This window comes from Pogona vitticeps, chromosome 3 (genome assembly GCF_051106095.1).
Source record: "Pogona vitticeps strain Pit_001003342236 chromosome 3, PviZW2.1, whole genome shotgun sequence".
Classification (NCBI taxonomy): domain Eukaryota; kingdom Metazoa; phylum Chordata; class Lepidosauria; order Squamata; family Agamidae; genus Pogona; species Pogona vitticeps.
The window spans coordinates 120,042,607-120,061,276 of record NC_135785.1 but is presented as its reverse complement, the minus strand read 5'-3'; the positions used below and the strand labels follow the sequence as shown (position 1 = coordinate 120,061,276).

The 18,670-nt window shown below is 40.1% G+C and overlaps 1 protein-coding gene across 13 annotated transcripts in view; it reads left to right on the top strand.

The window, feature by feature from the left end:
* Positions 1–18,670, top strand: part of FGFR3 (fibroblast growth factor receptor 3) — a 76,760-nt gene that overhangs the window by 15,080 nt on the left and 43,010 nt on the right. The window lies entirely within an intron of this gene.

Sequence of the window (18,670 nt, the reverse complement as noted above, 5' to 3'; positions counted from 1 at the left end):
AAGAGAAGCATGCAGGACCCATTGGAAATGGATGGAAAACCCCCAAAAGTAACCAACCCCCCCAAAACTCATCGGAAATGGAGGGAAAAAAGCCAAAAAACAAACAACCCCCCCCCAAGACCCATTGGAAATGGGGGGGGGGAACCCAAAGCAAACAAACCCGCCAAGACTCATTGGAAATGGGGGGAAAACCCCAAAAAGCAACCAAACCCCACAAGACCCATCGGAAACTGGGGGAAAAAAAAAAAAAAAAACCCCAAGATCCATTACAGAAACATAATGCCCCCAGCTCAAAACCACACTGCAAAAACACCCAGAAGAGTTTTTAAAAAGCAGAAAAGAGCACCTTACCTTACCAGGCAGCCCGAAGCCTCCCTGCAAATGCACATACACTCAGAAGCAGAAGTGAGGCAGTCCCAGGCCTCCTCCGACACACACTCTCTAACTGCTGGGGTGAAAGAGCTACAAAGACCCAGCCTCGTAGCCACCTACAGTTAGACATTTGAATTTCCCACCTTTTTTCCCTGCCTTTTTCTGTTCGTAAGTGGAAGCTCCGGTCGCAAATAGAAGCAAAATTTTGCGGCTGGAGCTGGTCGTAACTTGAAATGGTCGTAAGTAGGGATGTTCATAAGTTGAGGCACCATGGTATCTCTAAATTCGCTTCTGAGTTCATGTACAGATCCAGATTTAGCCCCTGTGTTTGCCAGAGAGTCACAAATGGTGGGGGGGGGGGATCATAGCTATTAGGTATATTGTTAAAGGATGTCAGATAATTGCTTCAGGCAAGTGAACAGATGATTATGCTCATGGATGCCCATGAATGGCCAGGAAGGCATATACAGTTGAGCAAATGCCTGCTGGATCTGGTTTACTACAATATAGAAATTACATAGGTTATTTAAACTTATATAATTGGAATTAAACGATGGAGAAGCATTATTTTCTCTGCCCAACAAGACAGGAAGCAAACGGTGGTACAAAACATGGACTGTTAATCTAAAAAGAATTAAAGCAAAACTGAACAAGAACACAGAATCAATTATAACACCAAAATATAATTTTAAAAAACATTCCTGAAGAATTTAAAGATCATTTAAAGAATGGAAGTCAGCTGACTATGAATCAAAAGAGATGTGGATTGAAACCAGAGATATAATCAAGGAAGAATGCAAAAGGGATTGTTTCTGTCGTCTAAAGAAAAGAAAAGGCTTGCTGGATGACTGATGAAACTTTAAAAATCATTAGTTACACATGAGAAGCAGGTGTAAAAAGTGAGAGAAATGGAATCCTAAATACAACTTTTCATTGAGTGACACGCTTTTTACAGACAAGGAGAACTATTCCTATGATAACTGCAGTGAAATAGAAAAGGATAACAAAAGAGAGTAAATCTTAGTAAGACTTTTAATAACAGGACTGTTTTGAGTCCGCTGCCTTGTACCAGGACGTAGCCTTGGCAGGACCGGGCCACGGAGATAGTTCTCCCGCCTCCCTGCACACACGCCTCCCCACACATGCACAGATGCATGTACGCCCCACATACACACACGGAAGCATGCACGCCCTGCCCATGAATGCATGGATGCCCCCCACACAAACACACACATTTGCCCTGCCCACGCATGCATGGACACCCCCCACCCACCTGCACGCATGCTAAACCAGTCCACGGTGCGAAAAAGGGAACACTAAATAGAGTCACCTTAAATTAGAAGTGACTTGGTGGCACATAACAACAACAGAGATGTACTGTGATCCCATAAACAGAAAGATTCAAAGGGAAGGGGGTGGATGTTGAATTGGAGTTTTTAAAAGATGAGATACTGTGCAGGCACAGCCAAAGTCAACTCCTACAAGAAAGAAAAGTCAAAAATATCTGAACTAACTAGAGTTGCTGCATAAGGAGTTTGAGGTGAGCTGAGATTTTCAAGTGGTGTGAATAGGAAAGGAAAGAGGGACAGATCACCAAAGAGCACTATCAACAAATAGTTTGTATAGTCTATCAGGAGGACCAAAGCTGAAATGAAAATTTGCAGGAGAGGTTAAAAATAAGAAAAAGAGATTTTTTTCATTTGCATTCTGAACAAGAAGAGGGGTAAGGAAGCAGTTGTCCCTCAGCATAGAAAGGATGGAGAAATGCAAATGAGTCAGTGAGAAATTATAACTTCAAACACCTACTTTGATTTTTTTTGTTCCTATAATGGTGTAAATGAGAAACTAGGACAATGCTGTGGATGCAGTGCATCCTGATTAAGGCTTTTAGCACAGACTCCAACAATATTCTTGTGACGTGAGGTAAAAGACTGATTAGTCAATGCTACTGTTAGGTGGACGTAGAGCTGGTTGACAGGCCACATAGCATAAGAGTGCTCATCAGTGATTCCTTATCATTCTGAAATGACAAATGGGGTGCTTCAGGCTTCCATCATGAGCCCAATGTTGGTCAGCATCTTTATAAGTGATTTCATTAAAGGAGTAGAAAAGAAACTCATCGAATTTACCGATGACACTAAACTGAAAGCAGTGTCTAATACTGCAGAAGACACAATCAGGTTTCAAGATGACCTTAACAAGTTGGAGAACTGGACAAAATACATATCAACAGGGGGAAAAATGAAGTTCTACATTTCGGCAAGATAAAAGTCAAATACGCAGTGGGCAACAGCTGGCTTGGCATTAGTACCTGGAAAAGAATCTAGGTGTCTTAATGGGCCACACACTAAACATGGTAAAAGTATATGCAGCAGCAACAGTAAACATAATTTTATACCGTCGTTTCGATTATGACTTATGTCAACCCTTTTCGAGATTTTCTGTGTGTAACATAATTGGAAGTGGTTTGCCGTTCTCTGCATCTGAAGGTGCTCTGTGGATTGTCCAAGGCTATTTCAGGCTGGCATTTCATTTAGGAGACACACTGGAGAACTCAACTCCCAAGCTCTGGTTCCACAGCCAGGCACTTCAGCTCAATGAACTATCAAGTCGAATACATTACAAGGCTGCATCAACAGATATATAAGCTGAAATCTGCTTGGTATGGCTTTATGCCATGCAACAAGGGTGATATCATCCGCTGGGAATGAAAATCTTTAATTTTATTTAAAACTCCCTATTACCCCCTCAGATATCCATTGTGGTATAGTGGATAGCATGATGGACTAGGACTCAGGAGGCCCGAGTTCAAATCCCCTCTCAGCCATGGAAACTCATTTGAAGTATGGAACTCGTAAAACCACTCTTTAAATAAATCACTTACCTTGAAAGCCTTGTTAAGGTCACTGTAACTCAGTTCCAACTTGATGGCATAGAACAACACCAATTACCCCTTCAGGTTGGGGAGCTCTCTAGCGACCCCTTTTGCTTTGGGGGAGCCTTTGGGAGCCTTGGGGCTGGGGGTGGAGTCTTTCATATTGGGAATGCTGCAAGATTGTCAGTGGCAGTGGGACTTCTGGCAGCTATTTTTCAGTATGAAAGGCACGGCCTCCCTTTCCCTTGAAGCTCCCAAGACAAAAAGGTCACCAGGGAGCCTCAGAACCTGGAGGGGATGGACAAGAAGTTTTCAGTTATCTTTTTTAAAAAAAACAAACATTTCCATCACTGGCCGATGACATCATCCATTTTGTGAGATGTAACGTTTATATCCAGGTTAGTTATACATTAATATAATTGTCTTCTGCTTTGTTTGGACCTCGCTTGGAGTACAGTGTCCAGTTCTCCAGGTCTGCACGACATTTTATGGAAGAATTCAGCATGCCAGAATGTGTTCAGAGGAGGGTGACCAAGATGGTACAAGATCTGTACCGAGGCTCCCTCGAGTTTTCTGAAGCACTGCACAGAGGCTACGGCCCCTGCACATGGGATTCCAGCTGCAAATGGAAGCAAATGGGTGAAAACACCAGCTTGGCTGCACGCACGTGCGCCTTAGAGTAAACTTTGCTGAAGACCAAGCCCTCTGAAGAATAATTGTGGGAGATGGGTACATTTAGCCTAGGGAAGAGAAGACTGAGAGCTAGCATGGTAACTATCTTAAAATTATTGAAGAGTTGTCACGTGAAATATGAAGCATGCTTGTTTCCTTACATGCAGAAAACAAATTGCAAGAAAAGAGGTTTGGCTAAATACTAGGAAGCACTTAAGAACAGTAAAAGCCGTTTGCCTGTAGCATGGGCTGCTGCAGAAGACGGTGAGTTCTCCTTCATCAGAGATTTTTTAATCAAAGTTGAATAGCCAAAAATGGTGTAGCTGTGGATTTCTCACTTCATCAGGGGGTTGAACTCACTGACCCATGGGGTCTCTTCCAGCTCTACTGTTCTCTGTTTCTTGATATATGAAGTGCACTAGCTAAGACCTTCAGAAATCTTGCCAGGATGTTGCAATTCAATATTGACTTTGGTGATACTGGCTACGTACAGTTATTGCTGCAGATATAATATGATGTGACTACGATTTAGGTACTTATTTTAATCCTTCATGAGACAGTTTTTAATGTATTAAAATTTTTAGCTACACACAGATGGCCCATGGTTGTGACAGGCCACTCAGTAGCCACCACATCCTTGTCATTGAGAAGGATGATACAGGATGGGTGACAGCTGGCTTGACAGTTGTACGTGTGAATTGGATCTAGGAGTCTCAGCAAACAGCAAGCTAAACATAAGTGAAGATATTGGTGCCATATGGAAAAAAGCTAATATCGTTCTAGGTGGCATCATACAAAGTATAAGGTTCAGATCAAGGGAAGTAGTTGGTCAGTTCCATTTTGTTTTCATCAGATGTTACCTGGACTGCTGTGTCCAGTTTTGATCACCATAGTTTAAGAAGGAGAGCAAGGAGATGGAATATGTCCAGAGGAGGGCAAGCAAGGGCCTGGATGGTCATCTATCATGGACGCTTTAGCTGCATCGTCAGGAGAGATATGATAACCCTTAGGGCATCTTCCATCTCTACTATTCTGTGAATTCGCAATTCTTAAAAGTATATGCCAGTAAACATTCTACAAAGTGAAGAACCAGATTTTTAAAAAAAGTTTAAGATTTTTCTCTTATTTTGAAAAAAAGAAAATGCAGTTAGCCTGTTATGTTGAAGGCAGGTATATTGCTTCTACCTCCATATAATGCCTGAAAAGAAACATTTTACTAAGTTACATAGTCCATGAATGAATGTATAGGGGGTACATATGAATCATATGGTCTGAACTTTGCTTTTGCTCTGGAGATTCATGTTGACCAACATGTTGGCCTGTTTTGGCTTGTGCAACAGTGGAAGGAGGAGGAGGATTCCAAAGCATAGAAAATAGTCAAGTGTGGGTTTTTTTTTTTCATATAAGGAGAGGCAGGATAAATGCCCTCCCCCAATCTTTTGGGAATTCATGCAATCCAGGTGGTCTTAAGCTTTAATTTCCAGGATAAATTATTATAAAAATGGGTAGTAGTTACTCTGAAGTAAATAAAGGTGGCAGAAGGAAACACCAAGAGTGACTATACAATGTTTTAACTAAGTTCTTGAATATCAGTGCTAGGACTTAGCTGTGGGCTCTGAATGATTGCCGACTACTGTAGGAAACACTGGTTCTACAATGCCCATGCATACCCTTCCTAAGATCAACAAGTTCCCAGGACGGGTGCCATGGGTTGGCTCTCCCTAAATGGATTACTGTTCAACCTTTTTATAAATATCAGGGAATGCTGAAAACATGAAGCCTCTCAGACATAATGTTTGCCTCTTTTTCAAAGCATTACTTGTTGGTGGCTTCTAGTTCTACAGTGTTCAGGACTACAATTTCCCCTTAACATCAAAAGGAATTGATTCGATGTCCGTTAGCTTGGCAATACCAGAGAGCTGGCTACCCTGCATAAAAATCTAAAACTTTAAATACTGTTAAAAGTTAATATGGTGATGAGAAGATATTTTGACCTGCATGCTCAAATTCTGTACTTGAAGGGAAGATGCAGCGACAGAGACTGGCACACCAGCAGTGTTCTAATGTTGGACATTTGTATCCTGTATGCATCACATTGTGTTAACACTTGGTTGTGCAATTTGAGGGTTGAACAATGCAGCACAGAAAGTGTTGATAATCCACTTTAAGAGGTATAACTAAGTCTTTGCTGAGCTCTTCCTTGGCAATCTCCTTGCTTAGAGGAAACAGTTCGTTAGAGTCCTAACACAGAGTTTGAAAATCATCACAATTTGCATAGAAATAGAAGGCTAGTAGCACTCTGTGCCTTCAGCCAATATACAAAGGAAAACTCCCAGTACATTATGTACTCTCAGATGAGAGTTCCCCAAACTTCCTCAAAATAAGCAAAGCTGAGGAGGTGAAAAGAAGAGTTGTGGAGTTTGCTCCTTGAAAAACTGTCCAACTGTGTGTTTTATTCTGCCTTGCCTGTCTTGAAAAGGCTGTGGTTTTAGAAATGTTAATCTTTCTTGTACATAATGACCGGCACTGCATTGTTACCATTGGCACACTTGTTGCTTGCCTTGCAAAGTGCAAGAGAAACAGTCTGGAATGAGAAGGAAAACCCTCTGATTAGTATGGCTGTTTGAATTCACAGTAACTAGAGTGAAAGTTGCTTTCTTTTTTTGTAGAATTTATGCGAGCCTTGCTTGAATCATCATTCTGGTTGTGTCGGATTCAAGGTATTCGCAGAGTTGGTTCCCTGCCTCAGTTTCCCAAGAATGAGATTCTTCTCAAAGGTTGTTGTCCATTGGGGAGGAGGAGAAATACTGAGTTGTGGCACAGGCATGACTTGGTAGATGCTGTGACTTGATTGGAAAAACAGCAGAGGGGGGAAAGGTTAAGAATAGGGCCACAGAGAAGGCCCTAAGATCAGCCCCTGGCCTCTCCAGGTAGGGCTGAAAATGACACCTGTGTGAAAAGACTTAGGAAAAACTGCTGGCAAGCAGCACCCCAATCCTTGTAGATCAATGTTTTCTGTGGCCATTGTTGGAAACATTTTGCTTTCCAGATGTTGTTGGACCTTCCTGGTCATGCTGTTGGGAATGAATGGTGGAGGATGGTCATACGGTGTCCACCTTGCAATGCACCAAACATTAAGCAAGACATTGAAAGAATATGGAAGCAAGATCATGTCATTGTCCTCTCCATACTAATATTAGTCACTCGAGTCATTCCAAAATCATTGGTTATCAGTTTTTGAAAAATTGCCAGTAACTGCTAATTTGTTTCCTTTAAACAAACAAACAAACCAGAGACTCTGCAAACTTAATTTTTTTCACACTTAATTTTTTAGGACTTGACTTCTGTTTTTTTATCCTTGACCCCATTCATCTGCCCCCCAATGCACAATGTAGTGATAGTAATATAAAGAAGAAGTATATTAGAGATTTATAAGAGTGCATCCATGATATTGAATAAACAGTCAAATCAACATTCTATAAACCGTTTCTGATAGGAGGGGGCAGTTAAAACAAAAGGTTACAACTTTTGAGTGATTCTTTAATTAGGGCTATATTTGGCAAGATGATTGCAGGCAGTATGGGCTTTATCTGTACAAAGTTTGGAAAAGGTTGGACAAGTATGTTTAAATATCTGATTTTAAAAACCATTCCTACCACAGCCATGCACACTTAAGCTGCCTTTTTTGTTGACTCTCAGCAAGTTTGATAGTTATTTTTCCACATGCCAACCACTGCATCCTTAAAAGGAACTGATTCCTATTACAAGCTTTTCCTTATTTGATCTTGATTTTTCTTGTTGTTTAGAAGATACAGGACTTTTAAAATGCTTGTGTTACATAGGCATATTTTCATAAGGTGTGGCTTCATGTTCTCACTGCAGTATTTCATAACCATTGCGCATACTTCTTGCCAGTACTTCTGAAAATGAATGAGTCTCACTGAGGTGAGTGGGGGCTTGATTCTGGGTAAGATGGTTGACATAGACTTCAGTCTTATGATAGGCATAAGTAAACAAATAAACATGCACACAGAGAGAACCCATGTGCTGAGGAGAGCGAGAGAGCTGATGGAAACAGAAATGGGGCAGAGAAAGAGAGAGAGAAGTCACAGAAAGACAGAAGAGAGAGAGAGAGAGATGCTCACACAGAGAAAGAGAGAGAATGGGAGGGAGAAGCTACAGCAAGGCAAAAAAGTAAGTCAAGTCACAGAGAGAGGAAGAGAATGAGGAGCCACAGAGAGAATGAATATTACATATTCCTTGGCCCTTACTTCTGCTCATGCAACATTGAACTAATGAAGATGGTAGAGAAAATTGTGGCTTTTAAGTATTTTTGTTCTTGAATGACCAAGCATAGTTTAAGGCATCTTCTGACAAGCAAGCTAGATACTGTGTGGTAGCACAGCTATCCCTGGGGAATATGGTAAGAGAAGGGGAAGAAACTCAGTCATTTGCTCAGTCATTCTGTTGCTCAGTCAAACCTACCTTCTGGGTTGTTGAGAATGTGGAGGAGAAGGAGTTTTGAGCTCACCGAAGGAGATGTGATATAAATGTACAGTGGGGTCTCTACTTAAGAACTTAATCCGTATTGGAAGGTGGTTCTCAAGTTGAAAAGTTCTTATGTTGAATCTGCATTTCCCATAGGAATGCATTGAAAACCATTTAATCCGTATCTGCTCTTTTCCGTCCATAGAAACTACAGTGGAACCTCTACTTAAGAACTTAATCCATTTTGGAATGGTGTTCTTAAGTTGAAACGTTCTTAAGTTGAAGCAAAATTTCCCATAGGAATGGACTGAAAACCAATTAATCCGTTCTGGCTGTTTTTTTGTTATGTAGAGATGTGTTCGTACATTGAAGCATTAGTTCCCATAGGAACTAATGCAAAGCTGGTTAATACGTACTCTACCACTAGGGGGAGATTTTTTTTTTTAACCTAAGATGACCTAAGGTTAAAAAAAGAGCAGGAAAGTTTTTTTTTCCTGTTCTTATCTTGGATTTCTGTTCTCAAGTAGAAGCAAAATTTAGCAAATGGAGCTGTTCTTAAGTTGGATTGTTCTTAAGTAGAGACGTTCTTAAGTAGAGACCCCACTGTAAATGGTAGATTATGTGCAGTGGAGCTTCTTTCCCATATAATTGTGCTTATGAGATGTCGACTAGAGTTGTTTTGGCGAATCTTCTCACTTTGTGAGTTGTCAAAAGTTGACGTCTCACAAAGCATGAAGTTGCCAACATGTGTGAGGATTCTTGTGGGGGTTATTAAAAAAACCACAACCACCTCCAGCCCTGCTGCTGCCGCCCCACCGCTGCCCACCCACCTCACCACCACCATACCACCCCACTGACACCCTCTTACCACTATCGTCGCCACTGCTGCTAAGGTCTCCATCAGGCTTCCACAACCACAGCATGTAAACAAGGAAACTGGCTGCCCTTTGCATTTAGGGTAGGGAAGCTGCAGCTGCCATCTTTGAAAAGGGCGGAATGGTGGAGGGGTTGGGTTTTATTATTATTATTATTATTATTATTATTATTATTATTATTATTATTATTATTATTATTATTATTATTATTATTATTATTATTATTATTATTATTGTTGTTGTTGTTGTTGTTGTTGTTGTTGTTGTTGTTGTTGTTATTGTTATTGTTATTGTTATTGTTATTGTTATTGTTATTGTTATTGTTATTGTTATTGTTATTAAGGATGAATAAAAACAGGAAAATATTTGTCAATCTGTATTCATCAGGACTTAAAATTTGACTAATACGGATCGACAAATATTTAACGAATCAGCTATTTTTGTGGAAAAAACAATCTGTTTTTATATTTGTCCCCATCTCTAATGTTCACATAAAAAAACACCCACAAACAGCATTCACTTTTTCACAGGTCTACACAGACTCATAACATTTAAATAAGCTGGCTTTGTAATTCAATCGATGAGTATCATATTATGACTCAGGAGACCTCAGTACAGATCCCTGCTTCACTACTGAAACTTACTGGGGTGACAGTGGTAAACTACTTCTTGAACCTCTTTCAACCCTTCACAACCCAGTATGAGAGCCAGTGTGGTGTTGGGAACAGCTGTTGCAGATCATCTTGACTGCTGCCATTGGTGTTGTCAACATTCAGGCTGCCCTTTGCTGTATACAGCTTGGCATCCTTTTTCCTGCTGAAAAAAGGGCATGATATTGTGCAGCAATGTCTGACTGTTTCCTAATGTATGAATCATGGATAAAGAAGCACAATATCCCACATTTATAAACTGGAGATTTTTGGAGATTTGAATAGTCACTTAACGTGTGAAAGGCAATAGGGGGTCAAAGCAATTTAAAAAAAAAAATCACAGCTTTTAAAGTATTTGTGCACACAACCTCAAATTTGGCCCGGAGCAAAAACAGACTTCCTACTACTACTGTGGGAAATGTGGTGCTAATCCAAAACCCTATTTGAAAGATATAATCTTTTATTTGGGCTGTCCTCCTGTTTTAGTTTTGACTTAGCGGAATGTTGACTGACTCAGCTGTACAAATAGTATACTTGAGAGGTTAAAGGGTGTGTATATTTCTCCCCTTGTACGTGCTGCACCTGTCACACTTTCGGTGCACTGTTTCATTAAAAGCCTTTAAAAACTCTTCAAACTGGGACTGCAGCCACATCTCAGCAACCCTGGGTTCTGCCTCGCTCCTGACCCCCCAGCAACTATAGTCAGATCATGTGATCATCTTTTGGAAAGCTTCTTACACTTCTATGTGAGGGAAGTTGCTGCTTGGAATTATGTGTAGTGTATGCATACTTAAACTTCCAGTTTAAACAGCCAGGAAATTCAGAGCTTCAAACACTTCTAGTTTGTGAATATGGGATATTGCTCTATCTATGAATCAAAGCAGGAGGCAACAGCCCGACAATGCATTGTAACGTTGTGCTTGTGTTGCCAGCAGGAAAAAGAATGTGAGGCTTTACATAGCAAAGGCTAGCCTTAATTTTGACTTACACCAGTGCCAGCTATCAAAGTGGTCTATAGTATTCTCCTTACTACCATTCACAAAGAGACACTAAGAAGGGAAAATCTCAGAACCGTACAGTATTCCCTTTTTCCTCAGTTAACCTCTTCTCACCCAGTCACAAAGCAATTATAATAATAATGTGCCGTCAAGCCAGTTCAAACTTACGGCAACCCTGGGTAGTAGTTTCAGGTTTAGCTTGTTCTTGCAGAGGAGCAGAAAAGAAACTTTACATCTTGTTTCACTTTTTTCCCCCTCAAGTCAAATGTATTTCAGTGGTGTGGAAAATTGTTATGCATCATTGTTAACATTCTCCATTATCACTGAAGAAGATAATTCGTTGAGTAATGTCCACCAATTCAAAAGGGCATGGAGGCAGAGGATTAGTTGACAGATGGTAAGAAGAACTGACGTGGAAAAAAAATCATGTCTAAAGGCTTATTTGTTTGATCAGGGATCGCTCATGGTTCAAGGCTGTCATCCTCAAGCAGTTAATGGTTTACTTGCTTACACATCTGAGGAGGGCTTCTATCTGTTGACTCTACACACTCACTGTTGGCGTACTCTGTGATTGCAGTGAATTCTGCAAACAGAGAACCACCACAGCATTCTGCCAACAGAACGGAGTGAAAGCAAAGCCTGTAGGTACATGGGAATTTATCAACACCTTATCAGGTGCCCTGATGTATTTCAAACTTTGTTTTTTAAAAAAAAAAAATCTCAGGGGAGGCTGCTCAACTTTAATCAGTAATGAAAATGTTGAAACCAGAGTTTCAGTACAGTTTACCTTCTGGCAGCGCTGTTACAAAATGGGTTGCAACTGTAAACTATTGCCAGGAGAGCTGTTTTCTACACGTTTCTTAGATCATCTGCTTAGAAAACATTACCATTGTGTCAAGAGCATATATGATGAATTATTACTTTAGAGCTGATTATATTCATGTATAACGATCAATCCTTGGTGTGTTTTTTTAAATCAGATATTCTGTTATTTTCAATGAGTGTTTTTTTCCAAGACCCCCCCCCTTTTGGCTTTAAATCTCTTGACTAAGAGCAGCTTTAGATGTAACCATGAATCTGTACCAGCTGAAATAATGCTCATTTGCTTTTGCCTTTAATTGGAAGCACTTCTTACAAGGCTCAAAGTGGAATGTCCACAGGCTGTACAAATGTACTGTACCTGGATGTGCACCTTCTTTTTCCAGTGCTGGGAGAGTATGTGAGGTAGAAAGAAGGCAACACAGGGTTGCCCAGCACAACAGAAAGCTAATGTGTCCCATGAGCTGGCTACATATGGAGCTACAAGAGTGTTTTCTGCTTTAGGTGTTTTCCAACAATTGTAAAAGGGGCTGCCTCTGAGCAGGACCATTGTTCCATCTAATCCAGTAATGTCTGCCAAAGTCCGTTGATGGCTCCCACACCTCTTGCTGTTAGATATACAGTGGAATAAGGCACTGAATGAGAGGGGCTGTGTACTATTCTGTCATCAGCTTAGCTGATGCCTCGCTCAAAGACAGTTTGCTGCCCAAGTGGCCAAGCTGGCCAGAAATGTTCTGGTGAGAGGAACCCAAACAGAAGGAAAGAACCATTGCAGAATAATTAAGATAGCTAAAACAGAGAATCAAATCATTTCCTTATATGTACTAAGGTTGTACTTAAAGGTACTGAAAGTCTGATTAAATGATTAATATTGTTAGGAATAGATGAGAAGCAAAAGTAAAGAGTGTCAGAAATAGGGTCAGAATCATAAATGCAACTTTTTAGTGACTGGTGCATTGGGGCAAAGAGAACTGTTCAGTAATCAGTGTGAAGGAATAAATGAGAACAACAAAAGAGGAAGTGGTCCTGTTAATGATAGGATTTTTATTTTGTGGTCACTAATTTGTACTGTTGAATTAGATTGAAACTGATTGACAGCACATAGCAACAAGCCCAGTAGATACCATAGTAGGATATAGTGTAGTCAGTCAAAACAAGTTAACGTGAAACAGTCACCTGCAACCCAGTGCATTCAGGAAGATCACATGCTCACTTCTTGGACCTCAAAACCAGCTTGGACTGTCTTGTGGAGCTCAATTTTACTTGAGTGGTTCTTGTTTAGCTTGTTGTGGCATCAACACATTAGTCAGTTGCTTGCACAGCCTGACGTCTTTCTTATGAGAGGAAAAAAAATGAATGATTAATACTAAATAAACAGTATTATCACTAAATTCTGATGGCATGGAATTCCAAACTGGCTGATGATCTTCTGCAATGGCATCATGTACTAAGCAGATGTTAAGCAACAGAGGGATCAGAATTGAAACACAGCTTAAGAGGCCTAGTATGAACAGAGACACCCTAATACAATCCTCTATGGTTAACCTTGCTAATAGTAGCAGCAGAATGACTTCCAATCCTGTACTTCAAACACTGGATATCCAGCTTTCACAGACGTAGTGCAGTAAGACAGCAGGATTTCAAAAGCTTAAAGGTCCAGGAGGATCTTTTCCCATGATAAGAGCTGGCTTTAGCATCTCCCCTCCCTAAGATTTCATCAGTAGAGTCTGTTAATCAACAGGAACAGAGCATACAAACAGCACAATGCAGGATCTTGTGCCTCCAAAACACAGGCAGGCTAGCCAAGCTTCTTACCAATTTCAAAACCCTGCATTTCTGCGAAAGGACAGTGTTGTCATTCTCTGTAAATAACTGCATCAGGATATCATCTCCTTAATCAGATTTGCTTGCACAGGATCCTGCAAGCTACATTTCACTTTAAATGAAAGTGTGCGGGAGAAAGTTGGGCCAGGATATATTGGTTATACTTAGTTCTGTAATGGGTTAAAAAAATAACTTGAAATGCATGGCAAGTGATATCGATTTTCACTAAGGGCACTGGAGAGTAAATTCCCACTCTGAATCTAGGACATATGAAGTTGGAATGACAATTAATGTGAAGTGAACATAGTCTCAGCTGGAAGCTGTTTTTTTAAATAGACTGTCTGGCTCTATCTCCCCACCCCATCCCCCCCACTCACCGTTCTTTCCTGGTTTGGCTCTACATACTGGCTTGAGAGTGTTGTGGTTTCCGTTTTTAATTAGCCAGCAGTGTAAGACTTATTTTACTGTGTCCATTCAGAGTGTTGTCATGTGGCTGTTCTTTTTAATTATTATTATGGAGCAACAGAACCACAGGATCCTGCACCTCAGACTTGAGATATTGGCTGCCAGTGGTCTGACTTGAATAAAGATTTCATCTGAGAGTTGATCTGAACATGAAAAAAGGGGTGGGAAGATACAGAAGAATTAAGAGCATATGTCTATGGAACTGCTATGTTGGCACTCTTGCTAAACAAGGGAATCTTGTAAAGGAGGCATACTTGTGTTGCAAAACGTGGGTCTCATCCTTGTTATCTGTTACGATTGCTGGCTTAAAGCATATAATGTAAGAGTCTGTATCAGTCAGTTTATTAGAACGTTGCTACTGGTTTACATGCACATCATATTTGAGGGGCATGTACGGTATGTTAAGGCAGCAGTCTCAGTTTCCAACTCCCTGGCTTTAAAGAGCTTGAGTCAACTTAAAGCAGCTTCTAGTTCTCTGGTCTGGTCTTATTTGATCACAGATTTTCTCCATTAACTCTGAACATCCTACATCCAGTAGATTTTGCAGGTGTGGAGATTAGAATTTGCTAGAGGAATCACTCTGAATAGCATCCTGTAGGGTGGGGAATATTCAAGTTTTATGTATTTGTCCAGGGGCAGAGGTTGGGGGACAATAAGACAGCCATTAGCTGTTGTAGTATTTGCCTCAGGATTAATATTGTTTGGTGGTAATTATACTTTCAATGCCATGGTCAGCAACACATGCTCTCCGATTACAGCTGTTAGAAACAAGAAAGGCAAACCTGCAACTGGTGCTCAGAGATTAGAATTTATTTATAACATGTTTTGAAATTAACCTTCCTTCAGGAATAAAAAAAGTCTTGATAGTAATAGGAACAGCAGAAACAGTTCCACCTTTCAGACTCTTCTGCATGGTCAGTAAATCTGCATTGGGTGCACTTGGAGGAAGGAGTGACACAGACAATTCATGCCAGTTCACACTTCTGCCATGGGCTGCACTGTGAGAGGGTATGCAACTTCTGCTATGACCTGTCATGCCAATGGATGTGTGTCTTCTGTAACATATGTGGGTTGTGCAGTGAAAACAAAGTGAAAAGAGGGGTGGAAAGAGAAAACATTGACTGTTTCTTGCAGTGCAACTACATGATCAAGTATTGCAAGATTTACTCAGCTTATGAAACAGGTGAACTCAAAGTATTTTTTTTTACTGACTGCATGAATCAAAAGCTGAATTGAATTGCTTCAGCCCTTTTTACTCCCAAAGCAGCTATTTTTTTCTGCTGCTGCTGCTTCTGCTTTTTCAAGCCAGAAGACTTCAGTTTTTCCTGTGTGGTTAGTTGTCTTATAAACAGTGGGTGTGTTTTTAGGTGGTGTTTCAATGATTTAGGTAGTTGGGATGTGATGTTCGGTGGGGGGGGGGGAGGGATATGCAGAAGCAAAGCACCATGATTATGGTTTGCTGTCAGACTCTACTACATTTTTGAAAAACTTTTAAATAGAAAAATATCATGAGAGAAGACAGCTCCTACCAGTGTCACTTGAAAGCAAGAGAAAATAGTAATGGATGGAAAGGGGAAGGTAGTGGTGATCCTTGCTGTGGAATAATTCTGACAATAATTATTGTGCATTTTGCAAAATTACTGTTCAACCTTTGAATGTCCTGTACTATTAGAATGTTATTTTTCTAGAAATGTTTTTGAAAAATGTAGTGTGAAGATTTAAATGAAAATGCAGCTTCACTGTAAACCATTAAAAGATAAACAGAGGGGGGACCAAATGAAGGAAACATCAGCAGAAGTGGGACCAGAAGGAGGGGAGGGGAGGTGTGGGCTGGAATGTAACTTGCATTGCAAAAAAGAATGGACAGTGAACTCCCAATTCAATCCACATCTGGTGGAGACAGAAATGGCTTTCTTGAATGGCATGATGAGATTAATGGCTCTTTTTGTACAGGTACTGCCCAGTTTATATTTGAGCCTGAATTAGAACTGAAAGCTCAGTTCACTTCTGAACTTTGGGGATGAATCTCTGTAAAAACTGTGACCATAATGATAGAAATATCATTTGACCTGACATCCATTGTGTGAGGTGTCTGGATAAATACAATAGGGACGGCAGGTACCCAGTTTGCCAGGAGGTTAACAAAGAGAGCCAAGAATGCCTGTGAAGGTAGCTCTGTAGAAGGGAGCTCTTTTGGAGGGTAAAATGACCCTTTCCTTAGAGGCAGTGTGACCCAGGCACAAAGGGAGCAGGGGGAAGAACCAAGATTCTTCCGTGTATTAAAAACTGATAGATTTTATTGTACCTGAATTTGCATATATGGGAGCTAAGCTGGGTGAAAGTAGATGATTTTAACAAAATCAGTTACAGTAATCACTTACATTTTTTAAAAAAAAAGTTCAGAAGGACATCTGAATTTACTTTAAAACAAATTTATTAAAAATTACATTTGCAAGTTTTAAAACCAGGATTCTAATCTGCCAACACAGAGCTATGGTTGGGTTTTTTTTCTCCTCTTTCATTTTGTAAGAGATGAAAGAGGAGTGAAAACATGGGTACTGAGATTAAGCTATATCAATAATACCTTAAATAATAAATGGTATTTTATTTGACTTTTTCATAAAGGATATCGGGGACTACTGAGGCAGGATATCTTTATAGTGGAATCTAAGGGAAACACCAGGTATTTCTGCTGGAATGTCCATTAAGCCCATGTTGGGGTTCCAACAGCAGAGGCTCTGGGTCCAATCTAAGAAGGGAATGAGAAACCACTTCTCAGAACTCTCTACTCCAGAGATGCCAGCAACATGTTGATGTACCATTTAAATGTTTTTATTAAAAAGAAACTACAGTTAAGGGGCTGCAGTGCCCCATAAAATAAGAAAGGAAAATAAATCAGTACTATGGTGCAGCTTGCCATAACCACTCAAACTGAAGAAAATGAATTTATAACAATTGTGATGCTCATCCAGGTATATATACGACATGACCATGATGCATTACAACAGAGGTATGGAAAGTATTGTTAGAAGTGGGGAATATTTCCCTGGTGTGACCGTGGCCCCAGTTAGGTAACTGCATTTAATTGTGCACAATTTTGCAGAAAATTGAAGAAAGGAGGAGAATAAGAGGTCCATGTAAGAGACAGATAGACCCAATAAACGCAGCCACAAGACTTGAGCAAAGGTGCTAAATGGTAGAACCTTTTGGGTTACCTGAAATTGAAGGCACTTGGATGACACATACCATATATTCTGCAGAGATTTGGGAATATTTGCCTGGTTTTCATAATATTCTCTTTGGTTGCAAACAAGTTTGTACTCAATGTCTCTGCAACTAGTTAGTATCTACAGTATACATTTTCAGGAAGTCTGTGAAGTTCAAAATGGAAAAAAATTGATGTAAATCAGCCCACCAAGTGTGAGCCCACTTATTATGTGAAAAAGTAAGCAAGCAGGAACTAATCTTCTCCCTTCGTTGTATTTTTCATTTAAAATATTTCCGAAGCATCCTCCATAAGCTGAGAACACTCCAAGAGCAGCTTACCTAAGATGCAGAATCCACAGACAGGCAGTTTTTTTTATTATGATCAATCAAAAGGCACACTGTGAACTTTTTCCCCTAGTGAATCAATGGGTATGTTTGCTTTTTTCATAAGATTAATAATAAACTAACGTTGAGGCTTATGTTCTTTTTTAAAAAGGCGCCAAAAATGAAGCAATGTATAGGGAAGAGAAAAGCAAACTCAGGAACCAGTTGCTTAAGTTACATACTTTTAGGATATCCACTTTTAGGTATTAGAACATAAAGCTGTTCTATTCTGGTAGAGATTATTGTTTTATCTAGTCAAAAATTATCTTCTCTAGATGGTATTAGATCTCCAGGATCTTAGGAGGAGATCGTTCCTAGCTGAACTAAGTGAAATGCCTTTAACTGTTGCAGATGCCAGGAAAAACAGAAAATCTACTCCTGAGTTCTTTGAGTCTTCCAAGTTATCTTTGGTTGTGTACAGGGAAACAAGTTAGTTTCCAAGTCAGCAGCCATTGCTTCCTGTATAAAAAAGCTGTGTCCTCATGTTGCATCTTTCTTAGGGAAAAGTTAAAAGACTGTCAGTGTTTAACGACATTTGCTATGCTTTCTCTAAACCATATTACTCCATGGTCCTATAAGAAGTTTAGAAACTTTCCTGCCTTATCAAAATAGGAGCAGTAGTGACAGGATGATGCCCACAGGCACAAGGCACAGCATGGCTTAACTGGGGCAGGCATATATTGTGTAACTACCAGAGCTAGAAGTTATAATTTGTGCACTTTTGTGTGTAAAAATTACCAGAAAGCCTCAATGTATGAGCTGCTTCCCTCCCTAAATTCCTGAGAAGGAGACGATTGGGTAGCTCTGATTAGAAGCCAGGCGTTCAAACTAAACTCAATCTGGAGTAATCCAGATTTGAAAACTGCAAAACAGTTTTTTAAATGGAAGAAACTGGCTTATTATGGAATTTATATGTTAGATCAATTGATGGGGCTAGCTAGGCCATTTCCTCCACCACCACCTCCATTTTCAAGATTGCAATCTACATATCAATTAACTTCTGGCACAGTAGATAGTATTTACAGATATAAATACGACCCT